Below are 13,937 nucleotides of genomic sequence, written 5' to 3' on the forward strand. Positions count from 1 at the left end.
CCCAACAGGACTTGACTTCGGTGATCGGACGAGAACCGGTACGTTCCCTGTGGTGTGGTCGTAGACGAAAGAAACAACTCAAACCTTGCCCAATTGCTTGGACTCTCTTTTAAGTCTCTTAGAAGGAAGGCCTTTAATTGCTGTTGTGATGAATTTCCAATTACGTCTCGGCTACTTAACCCAGAGATTCCAAAGCCAGCTAAGACTTCAAATCACAAAAAGGGCGATTCTCCAATGGTCAGTCATCAAAGCCACATTCAAGAGATTGCCTCCAGTGTGCTGCTCAGTGTTGCAGTGCTGTAATCAAACAAGAAAATCTTCTAATATGCTGTCAACTTGCTGGAAAAATAATTCCAAAAAAAAAAGACAACATTTTGAAAACAGAGGGATCAATGATGTGGAGGCGTATGGAAATCTTCTCTGAAGAGTCCAGTCCCAAAATGGGTCCAAAAGTCTACAACACGGCGTATTCCCAGGTGGTCACCCAGCCAGGTACTGACGCCGCCCAACAGGACTTGACTTCGGTGATCGGACGAGAACCGGTACGTTCCCTGTGGTGTGGTCGTAGACGAAAGAAACAACTCAAACCTTGCCCAATTGCTTGGACTCTCTTTTAAGTCTCTTAGAAGGAAGGCCTTTAATTGCTGTTGTGATGAATTTCCAATTACGTCTCGGCTACTTAACCCAGAGATTCCAAAGCCAGCTAAGACTTCAAATCACAAAAGGGCGATTCTCCAATGGTCAGTCATCAAAGCCACATTCAAGAGATTGCCTCCAGTGTGCTGCTCAGTGTTGCAGTGCTGTAATCAAACAAGAAAATCTTCTAATATGCTGTCAACTTGCTGGAAAAATAATTCCAAAAAAAAAAAGACAACATTTTGAAAACAGAGGGATCAATGATGTGGAGGCGTATGGAAATCTTCTCTGAAGAGTCCAGTCCCAAAATGGGTCCAAAAGTCTACAACACGGCGTATTCCCAGGTGGTCACCCAGCCAGGTACTGACGCCGCCCAACAGGACTTGACTTCGGTGATCGGACGAGAACCGGTACGTTCCCTGTGGTGTGGTCGTAGACGAAAGAAACAACTCAAACCTTGCCCAATTGCTTGGACTCTCTTTTAAGTCTCTTAGAAGGAAGGCCTTTAATTGCTGTTGTGATGAATTTCCAATTACGTCTCGGCTACTTAACCCAGAGATTCCAAAGCCAGCTAAGACTTCAAATCACAAAAGGGCGATTCTCCAATGGTCAGTCATCAAAGCCACATTCAAGAGATTGCCTCCAGTGTGCTGCTCAGTGTTGCAGTGCTGTAATCAAACAAGAAAATCTTCTAATATGCTGTCAACTTGCTGGAAAAATAATTCCAAAAAAAAAAAAGACAACATTTTGAAAACAGAGGGATCAATGATGTGGAGGCGTATGGAAATCTTCTCTGAAGAGTCCAGTCCCAAAATGGGTCCAAAAGTCTACAACACGGCGTATTCCCAGGTGGTCACCCAGCCAGGTACTGACGCCGCCCAACAGGACTTGACTTCGGTGATCGGACGAGAACCGGTACGTTCCCTGTGGTGTGGTCGTAGACGAAAGAAACAACTCAAACCTTGCCCAATTGCTTGGACTCTCTTTTAAGTCTCTTAGAAGGAAGGCCTTTAATTGCTGTTGTGATGAATTTCCAATTACGTCTCGGCTACTTAACCCAGAGATTCCAAAGCCAGCTAAGACTTCAAATCACAAAAGGGCGATTCTCCAATGGTCAGTCATCAAAGCCACATTCAAGAGATTGCCTCCAGTGTGCTGCTCAGTGTTGCAGTGCTGTAATCAAACAAGAAAATCTTCTAATATGCTGTCAACTTGCTGGAAAAATAATTCCAAAAAAAAAAAAGACAACATTTTGAAAACAGAGGGATCAATGATGTGGAGGCGTATGGAAATCTTCTCTGAAGAGTCCAGTCCCAAAATGGGTCCAAAAGTCTACAACACGGCGTATTCCCAGGTGGTCACCCAGCCAGGTACTGACGCCGCCCAACAGGACTTGACTTCGGTGATCGGACGAGAACCGGTACGTTCCCTGTGGTGTGGTCGTAGACGAAAGAAACAACTCAAACCTTGCCCAATTGCTTGGACTCTCTTTTAAGTCTCTTAGAAGGAAGGCCTTTAATTGCTGTTGTGATGAATTTCCAATTACGTCTCGGCTACTTAACCCAGAGATTCCAAAGCCAGCTAAGACTTCAAATCACAAAAGGGCGATTCTCCAATGGTCAGTCATCAAAGCCACATTCAAGAGATTGCCTCCAGTGTGCTGCTCAGTGTTGCAGTGCTGTAATCAAACAAGAAAATCTTCTAATATGCTGTCAACTTGCTGGAAAAATAATTCCAAAAAAAAAAAGACAACATTTTGAAAACAGAGGGATCAATGATGTGGAGGCGTATGGAAATCTTCTCTGAAGAGTCCAGTCCCAAAATGGGTCCAAAAGTCTACAACACGGCGTATTCCCAGGTGGTCACCCAGCCAGGTACTGACGCCGCCCAACAGGACTTGACTTCGGTGATCGGACGAGAACCGGTACGTTCCCTGTGGTGTGGTCGTAGACGAAAGAAACAACTCAAACCTTGCCCAATTGCTTGGACTCTCTTTTAAGTCTCTTAGAAGGAAGGCCTTTAATTGCTGTTGTGATGAATTTCCAATTACGTCTCGGCTACTTAACCCAGAGATTCCAAAGCCAGCTAAGACTTCAAATCACAAAAGGGCGATTCTCCAATGGTCAGTCATCAAAGCCACATTCAAGAGATTGCCTCCAGTGTGCTGCTCAGTGTTGCAGTGCTGTAATCAAACAAGAAAATCTTCTAATATGCTGTCAACTTGCTGGAAAAATAATTCCAAAAAAAAAAAGACAACATTTTGAAAACAGAGGGATCAATGATGTGGAGGCGTATGGAAATCTTCTCTGAAGAGTCCAGTCCCAAAATGGGTCCAAAAGTCTACAACACGGCGTATTCCCAGGTGGTCACCCAGCCAGGTACTGACGCCGCCCAACAGGACTTGACTTCGGTGATCGGACGAGAACCGGTACGTTCCCTGTGGTGTGGTCGTAGACGAAAGAAACAACTCAAACCTTGCCCAATTGCTTGGACTCTCTTTTAAGTCTCTTAGAAGGAAGGCCTTTAATTGCTGTTGTGATGAATTTCCAATTACGTCTCGGCTACTTAACCCAGAGATTCCAAAGCCAGCTAAGACTTCAAATCACAAAAGGGCGATTCTCCAATGGTCAGTCATCAAAGCCACATTCAAGAGATTGCCTCCAGTGTGCTGCTCAGTGTTGCAGTGCTGTAATCAAACAAGAAAATCTTCTAATATGCTGTCAACTTGCTGGAAAAATAATTCCAAAAAAAAAAGACAACATTTTGAAAACAGAGGGATCAATGATGTGGAGGCGTATGGAAATCTTCTCTGAAGAGTCCAGTCCCAAAATGGGTCCAAAAGTCTACAACACGGCGTATTCCCAGGTGGTCACCCAGCCAGGTACTGACGCCGCCCAACAGGACTTGACTTCGGTGATCGGACGAGAACCGGTACGTTCCCTGTGGTGTGGTCGTAGACGAAAGAAACAACTCAAACCTTGCCCAATTGCTTGGACTCTCTTTTAAGTCTCTTAGAAGGAAGGCCTTTAATTGCTGTTGTGATGAATTTCCAATTACGTCTCGGCTACTTAACCCAGAGATTCCAAAGCCAGCTAAGACTTCAAATCACAAAAGGGCGATTCTCCAATGGTCAGTCATCAAAGCCACATTCAAGAGATTGCCTCCAGTGTGCTGCTCAGTGTTGCAGTGCTGTAATCAAACAAGAAAATCTTCTAATATGCTGTCAACTTGCTGGAAAAATAATTCCAAAAAAAAAAAGACAACATTTTGAAAACAGAGGGATCAATGATGTGGAGGCGTATGGAAATCTTCTCTGAAGAGTCCAGTCCCAAAATGGGTCCAAAAGTCTACAACACGGCGTATTCCCAGGTGGTCACCCAGCCAGGTACTGACGCCGCCCAACAGGACTTGACTTCGGTGATCGGACGAGAACCGGTACGTTCCCTGTGGTGTGGTCGTAGACGAAAGAAACAACTCAAACCTTGCCCAATTGCTTGGACTCTCTTTTAAGTCTCTTAGAAGGAAGGCCTTTAATTGCTGTTGTGATGAATTTCCAATTACGTCTCGGCTACTTAACCCAGAGATTCCAAAGCCAGCTAAGACTTCAAATCACAAAAGGGCGATTCTCCAATGGTCAGTCATCAAAGCCACATTCAAGAGATTGCCTCCAGTGTGCTGCTCAGTGTTGCAGTGCTGTAATCAAACAAGAAAATCTTCTAATATGCTGTCAACTTGCTGGAAAAATAATTCCAAAAAAAAAAAGACAACATTTTGAAAACAGAGGGATCAATGATGTGGAGGCGTATGGAAATCTTCTCTGAAGAGTCCAGTCCCAAAATGGGTCCAAAAGTCTACAACACGGCGTATTCCCAGGTGGTCACCCAGCCAGGTACTGACGCCGCCCAACAGGACTTGACTTCGGTGATCGGACGAGAACCGGTACGTTCCCTGTGGTGTGGTCGTAGACGAAAGAAACAACTCAAACCTTGCCCAATTGCTTGGACTCTCTTTTAAGTCTCTTAGAAGGAAGGCCTTTAATTGCTGTTGTGATGAATTTCCAATTACGTCTCGGCTACTTAACCCAGAGATTCCAAAGCCAGCTAAGACTTCAAATCACAAAAGGGCGATTCTCCAATGGTCAGTCATCAAAGCCACATTCAAGAGATTGCCTCCAGTGTGCTGCTCAGTGTTGCAGTGCTGTAATCAAACAAGAAAATCTTCTAATATGCTGTCAACTTGCTGGAAAAATAATTCCAAAAAAAAAAAGACAACATTTTGAAAACAGAGGGATCAATGATGTGGAGGCGTATGGAAATCTTCTCTGAAGAGTCCAGTCCCAAAATGGGTCCAAAAGTCTACAACACGGCGTATTCCCAGGTGGTCACCCAGCCAGGTACTGACGCCGCCCAACAGGACTTGACTTCGGTGATCGGACGAGAACCGGTACGTTCCCTGTGGTGTGGTCGTAGACGAAAGAAACAACTCAAACCTTGCCCAATTGCTTGGACTCTCTTTTAAGTCTCTTAGAAGGAAGGCCTTTAATTGCTGTTGTGATGAATTTCCAATTACGTCTCGGCTACTTAACCCAGAGATTCCAAAGCCAGCTAAGACTTCAAATCACAAAAGGGCGATTCTCCAATGGTCAGTCATCAAAGCCACATTCAAGAGATTGCCTCCAGTGTGCTGCTCAGTGTTGCAGTGCTGTAATCAAACAAGAAAATCTTCTAATATGCTGTCAACTTGCTGGAAAAATAATTCCAAAAAAAAAAAGACAACATTTTGAAAACAGAGGGATCAATGATGTGGAGGCGTATGGAAATCTTCTCTGAAGAGTCCAGTCCCAAAATGGGTCCAAAAGTCTACAACACGGCGTATTCCCAGGTGGTCACCCAGCCAGGTACTGACGCCGCCCAACAGGACTTGACTTCGGTGATCGGACGAGAACCGGTACGTTCCCTGTGGTGTGGTCGTAGACGAAAGAAACAACTCAAACCTTGCCCAATTGCTTGGACTCTCTTTTAAGTCTCTTAGAAGGAAGGCCTTTAATTGCTGTTGTGATGAATTTCCAATTACGTCTCGGCTACTTAACCCAGAGATTCCAAAGCCAGCTAAGACTTCAAATCACAAAAGGGCGATTCTCCAATGGTCAGTCATCAAAGCCACATTCAAGAGATTGCCTCCAGTGTGCTGCTCAGTGTTGCAGTGCTGTAATCAAACAAGAAAATCTTCTAATATGCTGTCAACTTGCTGGAAAAATAATTCCAAAAAAAAAAAGACAACATTTTGAAAACAGAGGGATCAATGATGTGGAGGCGTATGGAAATCTTCTCTGAAGAGTCCAGTCCCAAAATGGGTCCAAAAGTCTACAACACGGCGTATTCCCAGGTGGTCACCCAGCCAGGTACTGACGCCGCCCAACAGGACTTGACTTCGGTGATCGGACGAGAACCGGTACGTTCCCTGTGGTGTGGTCGTAGACGAAAGAAACAACTCAAACCTTGCCCAATTGCTTGGACTCTCTTTTAAGTCTCTTAGAAGGAAGGCCTTTAATTGCTGTTGTGATGAATTTCCAATTACGTCTCGGCTACTTAACCCAGAGATTCCAAAGCCAGCTAAGACTTCAAATCACAAAAGGGCGATTCTCCAATGGTCAGTCATCAAAGCCACATTCAAGAGATTGCCTCCAGTGTGCTGCTCAGTGTTGCAGTGCTGTAATCAAACAAGAAAATCTTCTAATATGCTGTCAACTTGCTGGAAAAATAATTCCAAAAAAAAAAAGACAACATTTTGAAAACAGAGGGATCAATGATGTGGAGGCGTATGGAAATCTTCTCTGAAGAGTCCAGTCCCAAAATGGGTCCAAAAGTCTACAACACGGCGTATTCCCAGGTGGTCACCCAGCCAGGTACTGACGCCGCCCAACAGGACTTGACTTCGGTGATCGGACGAGAACCGGTACGTTCCCTGTGGTGTGGTCGTAGACGAAAGAAACAACTCAAACCTTGCCCAATTGCTTGGACTCTCTTTTAAGTCTCTTAGAAGGAAGGCCTTTAATTGCTGTTGTGATGAATTTCCAATTACGTCTCGGCTACTTAACCCAGAGATTCCAAAGCCAGCTAAGACTTCAAATCACAAAAGGGCGATTCTCCAATGGTCAGTCATCAAAGCCACATTCAAGAGATTGCCTCCAGTGTGCTGCTCAGTGTTGCAGTGCTGTAATCAAACAAGAAAATCTTCTAATATGCTGTCAACTTGCTGGAAAAATAATTCCAAAAAAAAAAAGACAACATTTTGAAAACAGAGGGATCAATGATGTGGAGGCGTATGGAAATCTTCTCTGAAGAGTCCAGTCCCAAAATGGGTCCAAAAGTCTACAACACGGCGTATTCCCAGGTGGTCACCCAGCCAGGTACTGACGCCGCCCAACAGGACTTGACTTCGGTGATCGGACGAGAACCGGTACGTTCCCTGTGGTGTGGTCGTAGACGAAAGAAACAACTCAAACCTTGCCCAATTGCTTGGACTCTCTTTTAAGTCTCTTAGAAGGAAGGCCTTTAATTGCTGTTGTGATGAATTTCCAATTACGTCTCGGCTACTTAACCCAGAGATTCCAAAGCCAGCTAAGACTTCAAATCACAAAAGGGCGATTCTCCAATGGTCAGTCATCAAAGCCACATTCAAGAGATTGCCTCCAGTGTGCTGCTCAGTGTTGCAGTGCTGTAATCAAACAAGAAAATCTTCTAATATGCTGTCAACTTGCTGGAAAAATAATTCCAAAAAAAAAAAGACAACATTTTGAAAACAGAGGGATCAATGATGTGGAGGCGTATGGAAATCTTCTCTGAAGAGTCCAGTCCCAAAATGGGTCCAAAAGTCTACAACACGGCGTATTCCCAGGTGGTCACCCAGCCAGGTACTGACGCCGCCCAACAGGACTTGACTTCGGTGATTGGACGAGAACCGGTACGTTCCCTGTGGTGTGGTCGTAGACGAAAGAAACAACTCAAACCTTGCCCAATTGCTTGGACTCTCTTTTAAGTCTCTTAGAAGGAAGGCCTTTAATTGCTGTTGTGATGAATTTCCAATTACGTCTCGGCTACTTAACCCAGAGATTCCAAAGCCAGCTAAGACTTCAAATCACAAAAGGGCGATTCTCCAATGGTCAGTCATCAAAGCCACATTCAAGAGATTGCCTCCAGTGTGCTGCTCAGTGTTGCAGTGCTGTAATCAAACAAGAAAATCTTCTAATATGCTGTCAACTTGCTGGAAAAATAATTCCAAAAAAAAAAAGACAACATTTTGAAAACAGAGGGATCAATGATGTGGAGGCGTATGGAAATCTTCTCTGAAGAGTCCAGTCCCAAAATGGGTCCAAAAGTCTACAACACGGCGTATTCCCAGGTGGTCACCCAGCCAGGTACTGACGCCGCCCAACAGGACTTGACTTCGGTGATCGGACGAGAACCGGTACGTTCCCTGTGGTGTGGTCGTAGACGAAAGAAACAACTCAAACCTTGCCCAATTGCTTGGACTCTCTTTTAAGTCTCTTAGAAGGAAGGCCTTTAATTGCTGTTGTGATGAATTTCCAATTACGTCTCGGCTACTTAACCCAGAGATTCCAAAGCCAGCTAAGACTTCAAATCACAAAAGGGCGATTCTCCAATGGTCAGTCATCAAAGCCACATTCAAGAGATTGCCTCCAGTGTGCTGCTCAGTGTTGCAGTGCTGTAATCAAACAAGAAAATCTTCTAATATGCTGTCAACTTGCTGGAAAAATAATTCAAAAAAAAAAAGACAACATTTTGAAAACAGAGGGATCAATGATGTGGAGGCGTATGGAAATCTTCTCTGAAGAGTCCAGTCCCAAAATGGGTCCAAAAGTCTACAACACGGCGTATTCCCAGGTGGTCACCCAGCCAGGTACTGACGCCGCCCAACAGGACTTGACTTCGGTGATCGGACGAGAACCGGTACGTTCCCTGTGGTGTGGTCGTAGACGAAAGAAACAACTCAAACCTTGCCCAATTGCTTGGACTCTCTTTTAAGTCTCTTAGAAGGAAGGCCTTTAATTGCTGTTGTGATGAATTTCCAATTACGTCTCGGCTACTTAACCCAGAGATTCCAAAGCCAGCTAAGACTTCAAATCACAAAAGGGCGATTCTCCAATGGTCAGTCATCAAAGCCACATTCAAGAGATTGCCTCCAGTGTGCTGCTCAGTGTTGCAGTGCTGTAATCAAACAAGAAAATCTTCTAATATGCTGTCAACTTGCTGGAAAAATAATTCAAAAAAAAAAAGACAACATTTTGAAAACAGAGGGATCAATGATGTGGAGGCGTATGGAAATCTTCTCTGAAGAGTCCAGTCCCAAAATGGGTCCAAAAGTCTACAACACGGCGTATTCCCAGGTGGTCACCCAGCCAGGTACTGACGCCGCCCAACAGGACTTGACTTCGGTGATCGGACGAGAACCGGTACGTTCCCTGTGGTGTGGTCGTAGACGAAAGAAACAACTCAAACCTTGCCCAATTGCTTGGACTCTCTTTTAAGTCTCTTAGAAGGAAGGCCTTTAATTGCTGTTGTGATGAATTTCCAATTACGTCTCGGCTACTTAACCCAGAGATTCCAAAGCCAGCTAAGACTTCAAATCACAAAAGGGCGATTCTCCAATGGTCAGTCATCAAAGCCACATTCAAGAGATTGCCTCCAGTGTGCTGCTCAGTGTTGCAGTGCTGTAATCAAACAAGAAAATCTTCTAATATGCTGTCAACTTGCTGGAAAAATAATTCAAAAAAAAAAAGACAACATTTTGAAAACAGAGGGATCAATGATGTGGAGGCGTATGGAAATCTTCTCTGAAGAGTCCAGTCCCAAAATGGGTCCAAAAGTCTACAACACGGCGTATTCCCAGGTGGTCACCCAGCCAGGTACTGACGCCGCCCAACAGGACTTGACTTCGGTGATCGGACGAGAACCGGTACGTTCCCTGTGGTGTGGTCGTAGACGAAAGAAACAACTCAAACCTTGCCCAATTGCTTGGACTCTCTTTTAAGTCTCTTAGAAGGAAGGCCTTTAATTGCTGTTGTGATGAATTTCCAATTACGTCTCGGCTACTTAACCCAGAGATTCCAAAGCCAGCTAAGACTTCAAATCACAAAAGGGCGATTCTCCAATGGTCAGTCATCAAAGCCACATTCAAGAGATTGCCTCCAGTGTGCTGCTCAGTGTTGCAGTGCTGTAATCAAACAAGAAAATCTTCTAATATGCTGTCAACTTGCTGGAAAAATAATTCAAAAAAAAAAAGACAACATTTTGAAAACAGAGGGATCAATGATGTGGAGGCGTATGGAAATCTTCTCTGAAGAGTCCAGTCCCAAAATGGGTCCAAAAGTCTACAACACGGCGTATTCCCAGGTGGTCACCCAGCCAGGTACTGACGCCGCCCAACAGGACTTGACTTCGGTGATCGGACGAGAACCGGTACGTTCCCTGTGGTGTGGTCGTAGACGAAAGAAACAACTCAAACCTTGCCCAATTGCTTGGACTCTCTTTTAAGTCTCTTAGAAGGAAGGCCTTTAATTGCTGTTGTGATGAATTTCCAATTACGTCTCGGCTACTTAACCCAGAGATTCCAAAGCCAGCTAAGACTTCAAATCACAAAAGGGCGATTCTCCAATGGTCAGTCATCAAAGCCACATTCAAGAGATTGCCTCCAGTGTGCTGCTCAGTGTTGCAGTGCTGTAATCAAACAAGAAAATCTTCTAATATGCTGTCAACTTGCTGGAAAAATAATTCAAAAAAAAAAAGACAACATTTTGAAAACAGAGGGATCAATGATGTGGAGGCGTATGGAAATCTTCTCTGAAGAGTCCAGTCCCAAAATGGGTCCAAAAGTCTACAACACGGCGTATTCCCAGGTGGTCACCCAGCCAGGTACTGACGCCGCCCAACAGGACTTGACTTCGGTGATCGGACGAGAACCGGTACGTTCCCTGTGGTGTGGTCGTAGACGAAAGAAACAACTCAAACCTTGCCCAATTGCTTGGACTCTCTTTTAAGTCTCTTAGAAGGAAGGCCTTTAATTGCTGTTGTGATGAATTTCCAATTACGTCTCGGCTACTTAACCCAGAGATTCCAAAGCCAGCTAAGACTTCAAATCACAAAAGGGCGATTCTCCAATGGTCAGTCATCAAAGCCACATTCAAGAGATTGCCTCCAGTGTGCTGCTCAGTGTTGCAGTGCTGTAATCAAACAAGAAAATCTTCTAATATGCTGTCAACTTGCTGGAAAAATAATTCAAAAAAAAAAAGACAACATTTTGAAAACAGAGGGATCAATGATGTGGAGGCGTATGGAAATCTTCTCTGAAGAGTCCAGTCCCAAAATGGGTCCAAAAGTCTACAACACGGCGTATTCCCAGGTGGTCACCCAGCCAGGTACTGACGCCGCCCAACAGGACTTGACTTCGGTGATCGGACGAGAACCGGTACGTTCCCTGTGGTGTGGTCGTAGACGAAAGAAACAACTCAAACCTTGCCCAATTGCTTGGACTCTCTTTTAAGTCTCTTAGAAGGAAGGCCTTTAATTGCTGTTGTGATGAATTTCCAATTACGTCTCGGCTACTTAACCCAGAGATTCCAAAGCCAGCTAAGACTTCAAATCACAAAAGGGCGATTCTCCAATGGTCAGTCATCAAAGCCACATTCAAGAGATTGCCTCCAGTGTGCTGCTCAGTGTTGCAGTGCTGTAATCAAACAAGAAAATCTTCTAATATGCTGTCAACTTGCTGGAAAAATAATTCAAAAAAAAAAAAGACAACATTTTGAAAACAGAGGGATCAATGATGTGAGGCGTATGGAAATCTTCTCTGAAGAGTCCAGTCCCAAAATGGGTCCAAAAGTCTACAACACGGCGTATTCCCAGGTGGTCACCCAGCCAGGTACTGACGCCGCCCAACAGGACTTGACTTCGGTGATCGGACGAGAACCGGTACGTTCCCTGTGGTGTGGTCGTAGACGAAAGAAACAACTCAAACCTTGCCCAATTGCTTGGACTCTCTTTTAAGTCTCTTAGAAGGAAGGCCTTTAATTGCTGTTGTGATGAATTTCCAATTACGTCTCGGCTACTTAACCCAGAGATTCCAAAGCCAGCTAAGACTTCAAATCACAAAAGGGCGATTCTCCAATGGTCAGTCATCAAAGCCACATTCAAGAGATTGCCTCCAGTGTGCTGCTCAGTGTTGCAGTGCTGTAATCAAACAAGAAAATCTTCTAATATGCTGTCAACTTGCTGGAAAAATAATTCAAAAAAAAAAAAGACAACATTTTGAAAACAGAGGGATCAATGATGTGGAGGCGTATGGAAATCTTCTCTGAAGAGTCCAGTCCCAAAATGGGTCCAAAAGTCTACAACACGGCGTATTCCCAGGTGGTCACCCAGCCAGGTACTGACGCCGCCCAACAGGACTTGACTTCGGTGATCGGACGAGAACCGGTACGTTCCCTGTGGTGTGGTCGTAGACGAAAGAAACAACTCAAACCTTGCCCAATTGCTTGGACTCTCTTTTAAGTCTCTTAGAAGGAAGGCCTTTAATTGCTGTTGTGATGAATTTCCAATTACGTCTCGGCTACTTAACCCAGAGATTCCAAAGCCAGCTAAGACTTCAAATCACAAAAGGGCGATTCTCCAATGGTCAGTCATCAAAGCCACATTCAAGAGATTGCCTCCAGTGTGCTGCTCAGTGTTGCAGTGCTGTAATCAAACAAGAAAATCTTCTAATATGCTGTCAACTTGCTGGAAAAATAATTCAAAAAAAAAAAGACAACATTTTGAAAACAGAGGGATCAATGATGTGGAGGCGTATGGAAATCTTCTCTGAAGAGTCCAGTCCCAAAATGGGTCCAAAAGTCTACAACACGGCGTATTCCCAGGTGGTCACCCAGCCAGGTACTGACGCCGCCCAACAGGACTTGACTTCGGTGATCGGACGAGAACCGGTACGTTCCCTGTGGTGTGGTCGTAGACGAAAGAAACAACTCAAACCTTGCCCAATTGCTTGGACTCTCTTTTAAGTCTCTTAGAAGGAAGGCCTTTAATTGCTGTTGTGATGAATTTCCAATTACGTCTCGGCTACTTAACCCAGAGATTCCAAAGCCAGCTAAGACTTCAAATCACAAAAGGGCGATTCTCCAATGGTCAGTCATCAAAGCCACATTCAAGAGATTGCCTCCAGTGTGCTGCTCAGTGTTGCAGTGCTGTAATCAAACAAGAAAATCTTCTAATATGCTGTCAACTTGCTGGAAAAATAATTCAAAAAAAAAAAAGACAACATTTTGAAAACAGAGGGATCAATGATGTGGAGGCGTATGGAAATCTTCTCTGAAGAGTCCAGTCCCAAAATGGGTCCAAAAGTCTACAACACGGCGTATTCCCAGGTGGTCACCCAGCCAGGTACTGACGCCGCCCAACAGGACTTGACTTCGGTGATCGGACGAGAACCGGTACGTTCCCTGTGGTGTGGTCGTAGACGAAAGAAACAACTCAAACCTTGCCCAATTGCTTGGACTCTCTTTTAAGTCTCTTAGAAGGAAGGCCTTTAATTGCTGTTGTGATGAATTTCCAATTACGTCTCGGCTACTTAACCCAGAGATTCCAAAGCCAGCTAAGACTTCAAATCACAAAAGGGCGATTCTCCAATGGTCAGTCATCAAAGCCACATTCAAGAGATTGCCTCCAGTGTGCTGCTCAGTGTTGCAGTGCTGTAATCAAACAAGAAAATCTTCTAATATGCTGTCAACTTGCTGGAAAAATAATTCAAAAAAAAAAAAGACAACATTTTGAAAACAGAGGGATCAATGATGTGGAGGCGTATGGAAATCTTCTCTGAAGAGTCCAGTCCCAAAATGGGTCCAAAAGTCTACAACACGGCGTATTCCCAGGTGGTCACCCAGCCAGGTACTGACGCCGCCCAACAGGACTTGACTTCGGTGATCGGACGAGAACCGGTACGTTCCCTGTGGTGTGGTCGTAGACGAAAGAAACAACTCAAACCTTGCCCAATTGCTTGGACTCTCTTTTAAGTCTCTTAGAAGGAAGGCCTTTAATTGCTGTTGTGATGAATTTCCAATTACGTCTCGGCTACTTAACCCAGAGATTCCAAAGCCAGCTAAGACTTCAAATCACAAAAGGGCGATTCTCCAATGGTCAGTCATCAAAGCCACATTCAAGAGATTGCCTCCAGTGTGCTGCTCAGTGTTGCAGTGCTGTAATCAAACAAGAAAATCTTCTAATATGCTGTCAACT

At 44.6% G+C, this 13,937-nt stretch overlaps 27 non-coding genes across 27 annotated transcripts; all 27 read right to left on the reverse strand.

Moving 5' to 3' along the window:
- Positions 1 to 451: 451 nt before the first annotated feature.
- Positions 452 to 570, reverse strand: LOC145475031 (5S ribosomal RNA). Its single transcript, XR_014045953.1, has one exon. It is a non-coding gene; the product is annotated as a 5S ribosomal RNA (ribosomal RNA).
- Positions 571 to 955: 385 nt separating this feature from the next.
- Positions 956 to 1,074, reverse strand: LOC145475043 (5S ribosomal RNA). The gene has a single exon (XR_014045964.1). It is a non-coding gene; the product is annotated as a 5S ribosomal RNA (ribosomal RNA).
- A 386-nt stretch (positions 1,075 to 1,460) lies between these two features.
- Positions 1,461 to 1,579, reverse strand: LOC145475055 (5S ribosomal RNA). The gene has a single exon (XR_014045975.1). It is a non-coding gene; the product is annotated as a 5S ribosomal RNA (ribosomal RNA).
- A 386-nt stretch (positions 1,580 to 1,965) lies between these two features.
- LOC145475058 (5S ribosomal RNA) lies at positions 1,966 to 2,084 on the reverse strand. The gene has a single exon (XR_014045978.1). It is a non-coding gene; the product is annotated as a 5S ribosomal RNA (ribosomal RNA).
- A 385-nt stretch (positions 2,085 to 2,469) lies between these two features.
- On the reverse strand, positions 2,470 to 2,588 carry LOC145475059 (5S ribosomal RNA). Its single transcript, XR_014045979.1, has one exon. It is a non-coding gene; the product is annotated as a 5S ribosomal RNA (ribosomal RNA).
- A 385-nt stretch (positions 2,589 to 2,973) lies between these two features.
- On the reverse strand, positions 2,974 to 3,092 carry LOC145475032 (5S ribosomal RNA). The gene has a single exon (XR_014045954.1). It is a non-coding gene; the product is annotated as a 5S ribosomal RNA (ribosomal RNA).
- A 384-nt stretch (positions 3,093 to 3,476) lies between these two features.
- Positions 3,477 to 3,595, reverse strand: LOC145475033 (5S ribosomal RNA). The gene has a single exon (XR_014045955.1). It is a non-coding gene; the product is annotated as a 5S ribosomal RNA (ribosomal RNA).
- A 385-nt stretch (positions 3,596 to 3,980) lies between these two features.
- LOC145475034 (5S ribosomal RNA) lies at positions 3,981 to 4,099 on the reverse strand. The gene has a single exon (XR_014045956.1). It is a non-coding gene; the product is annotated as a 5S ribosomal RNA (ribosomal RNA).
- A 385-nt stretch (positions 4,100 to 4,484) lies between these two features.
- Positions 4,485 to 4,603, reverse strand: LOC145475036 (5S ribosomal RNA). The gene has a single exon (XR_014045957.1). It is a non-coding gene; the product is annotated as a 5S ribosomal RNA (ribosomal RNA).
- Positions 4,604 to 4,988: 385 nt separating this feature from the next.
- LOC145475037 (5S ribosomal RNA) lies at positions 4,989 to 5,107 on the reverse strand. Its single transcript, XR_014045958.1, has one exon. It is a non-coding gene; the product is annotated as a 5S ribosomal RNA (ribosomal RNA).
- A 385-nt stretch (positions 5,108 to 5,492) lies between these two features.
- On the reverse strand, positions 5,493 to 5,611 carry LOC145475038 (5S ribosomal RNA). The gene has a single exon (XR_014045959.1). It is a non-coding gene; the product is annotated as a 5S ribosomal RNA (ribosomal RNA).
- A 385-nt stretch (positions 5,612 to 5,996) lies between these two features.
- On the reverse strand, positions 5,997 to 6,115 carry LOC145475039 (5S ribosomal RNA). Its single transcript, XR_014045960.1, has one exon. It is a non-coding gene; the product is annotated as a 5S ribosomal RNA (ribosomal RNA).
- A 385-nt stretch (positions 6,116 to 6,500) lies between these two features.
- Positions 6,501 to 6,619, reverse strand: LOC145475040 (5S ribosomal RNA). The gene has a single exon (XR_014045961.1). It is a non-coding gene; the product is annotated as a 5S ribosomal RNA (ribosomal RNA).
- Positions 6,620 to 7,004: 385 nt separating this feature from the next.
- Positions 7,005 to 7,123, reverse strand: LOC145475041 (5S ribosomal RNA). Its single transcript, XR_014045962.1, has one exon. It is a non-coding gene; the product is annotated as a 5S ribosomal RNA (ribosomal RNA).
- A 385-nt stretch (positions 7,124 to 7,508) lies between these two features.
- On the reverse strand, positions 7,509 to 7,627 carry LOC145475057 (5S ribosomal RNA). The gene has a single exon (XR_014045977.1). It is a non-coding gene; the product is annotated as a 5S ribosomal RNA (ribosomal RNA).
- Positions 7,628 to 8,012: 385 nt separating this feature from the next.
- LOC145475042 (5S ribosomal RNA) lies at positions 8,013 to 8,131 on the reverse strand. The gene has a single exon (XR_014045963.1). It is a non-coding gene; the product is annotated as a 5S ribosomal RNA (ribosomal RNA).
- A 384-nt stretch (positions 8,132 to 8,515) lies between these two features.
- LOC145475044 (5S ribosomal RNA) lies at positions 8,516 to 8,634 on the reverse strand. Its single transcript, XR_014045965.1, has one exon. It is a non-coding gene; the product is annotated as a 5S ribosomal RNA (ribosomal RNA).
- Positions 8,635 to 9,018: 384 nt separating this feature from the next.
- Positions 9,019 to 9,137, reverse strand: LOC145475045 (5S ribosomal RNA). Its single transcript, XR_014045966.1, has one exon. It is a non-coding gene; the product is annotated as a 5S ribosomal RNA (ribosomal RNA).
- Positions 9,138 to 9,521: 384 nt separating this feature from the next.
- Positions 9,522 to 9,640, reverse strand: LOC145475046 (5S ribosomal RNA). The gene has a single exon (XR_014045967.1). It is a non-coding gene; the product is annotated as a 5S ribosomal RNA (ribosomal RNA).
- Positions 9,641 to 10,024: 384 nt separating this feature from the next.
- Positions 10,025 to 10,143, reverse strand: LOC145475047 (5S ribosomal RNA). Its single transcript, XR_014045968.1, has one exon. It is a non-coding gene; the product is annotated as a 5S ribosomal RNA (ribosomal RNA).
- Positions 10,144 to 10,527: 384 nt separating this feature from the next.
- LOC145475048 (5S ribosomal RNA) lies at positions 10,528 to 10,646 on the reverse strand. Its single transcript, XR_014045969.1, has one exon. It is a non-coding gene; the product is annotated as a 5S ribosomal RNA (ribosomal RNA).
- Positions 10,647 to 11,030: 384 nt separating this feature from the next.
- On the reverse strand, positions 11,031 to 11,149 carry LOC145475049 (5S ribosomal RNA). Its single transcript, XR_014045970.1, has one exon. It is a non-coding gene; the product is annotated as a 5S ribosomal RNA (ribosomal RNA).
- Positions 11,150 to 11,533: 384 nt separating this feature from the next.
- On the reverse strand, positions 11,534 to 11,652 carry LOC145475050 (5S ribosomal RNA). Its single transcript, XR_014045971.1, has one exon. It is a non-coding gene; the product is annotated as a 5S ribosomal RNA (ribosomal RNA).
- A 385-nt stretch (positions 11,653 to 12,037) lies between these two features.
- Positions 12,038 to 12,156, reverse strand: LOC145475052 (5S ribosomal RNA). Its single transcript, XR_014045972.1, has one exon. It is a non-coding gene; the product is annotated as a 5S ribosomal RNA (ribosomal RNA).
- Positions 12,157 to 12,540: 384 nt separating this feature from the next.
- LOC145475053 (5S ribosomal RNA) lies at positions 12,541 to 12,659 on the reverse strand. Its single transcript, XR_014045973.1, has one exon. It is a non-coding gene; the product is annotated as a 5S ribosomal RNA (ribosomal RNA).
- Positions 12,660 to 13,044: 385 nt separating this feature from the next.
- LOC145475054 (5S ribosomal RNA) lies at positions 13,045 to 13,163 on the reverse strand. The gene has a single exon (XR_014045974.1). It is a non-coding gene; the product is annotated as a 5S ribosomal RNA (ribosomal RNA).
- A 385-nt stretch (positions 13,164 to 13,548) lies between these two features.
- Positions 13,549 to 13,667, reverse strand: LOC145475056 (5S ribosomal RNA). The gene has a single exon (XR_014045976.1). It is a non-coding gene; the product is annotated as a 5S ribosomal RNA (ribosomal RNA).
- Between the last annotated feature and the right edge of the window lie 270 nt (positions 13,668 to 13,937).

This window comes from Orbicella franksi, unplaced genomic scaffold, assembly GCF_964199315.1.
Source record: "Orbicella franksi unplaced genomic scaffold, jaOrbFran1.1 SCAFFOLD_743, whole genome shotgun sequence".
In the NCBI taxonomy this organism is placed as follows: domain Eukaryota; kingdom Metazoa; phylum Cnidaria; class Anthozoa; order Scleractinia; family Merulinidae; genus Orbicella; species Orbicella franksi.